Here is a 692-nt window from a genome sequence, read left to right on the forward strand (position 1 = left end):
GGCTATGTGAGACAATTTATTCTAATAATAATGTTACATCTAATCCAATTTAATTTTTTAGCTCTATAGCTGAAATAATTACAGTTTCTATTTTTTTTGTATGAGTTGTATTAGTGGGGCCAAAAAATGAAATGGGCATCAGAGTGACAAGTCACTCAGATTGTTTCAGTCTAGCAAACAAATTCTAAAGCTTATAGCATACAGTGCATTTTGTCAAAGCACATAAAAATACCTTTACATTGCAGGACATAGTAATTGCCTTGTCTAAACCTTTAAGACATTGCCCTTTAATGCAAAGATAACTAAATACCCTGTGCACTATTAACTGACTGTTTAGTTAACTTGTTCCTCCTCCAATCTGCCTGTTATCATCTTTAAAGATTTACATCAGTGATCCCCAACCAGTGGCTTGTGAGCAACATGTTGATTTTCAACCCCTTGGATGTTGCTCCCAGTGGCCTCAAAGCAGGTGCTTATTTTTAGATTCCTGGCTTGGATGCAATTTTTGGTTGCATGAAAAACAGGTGTACTGACAAACTGAACCTTCTGTAGGCTGCCAGTCCACATAGAGGCTACCAAATAGCCAATCATAGACCCCCAACTCTCTTTACATTTGGATGTGGCTCACGGGTCAAAAAGTTTGGGGGATCCCTGGTTTACATAATGATTTCCCAGTGGTGGCAGTGTTAAGC

The sequence above is a fragment of the Xenopus tropicalis genome, chromosome 1, assembly GCF_000004195.4.
Source record: "Xenopus tropicalis strain Nigerian chromosome 1, UCB_Xtro_10.0, whole genome shotgun sequence".
NCBI classification, from domain to species: Eukaryota; Metazoa; Chordata; class Amphibia; order Anura; family Pipidae; genus Xenopus; species Xenopus tropicalis.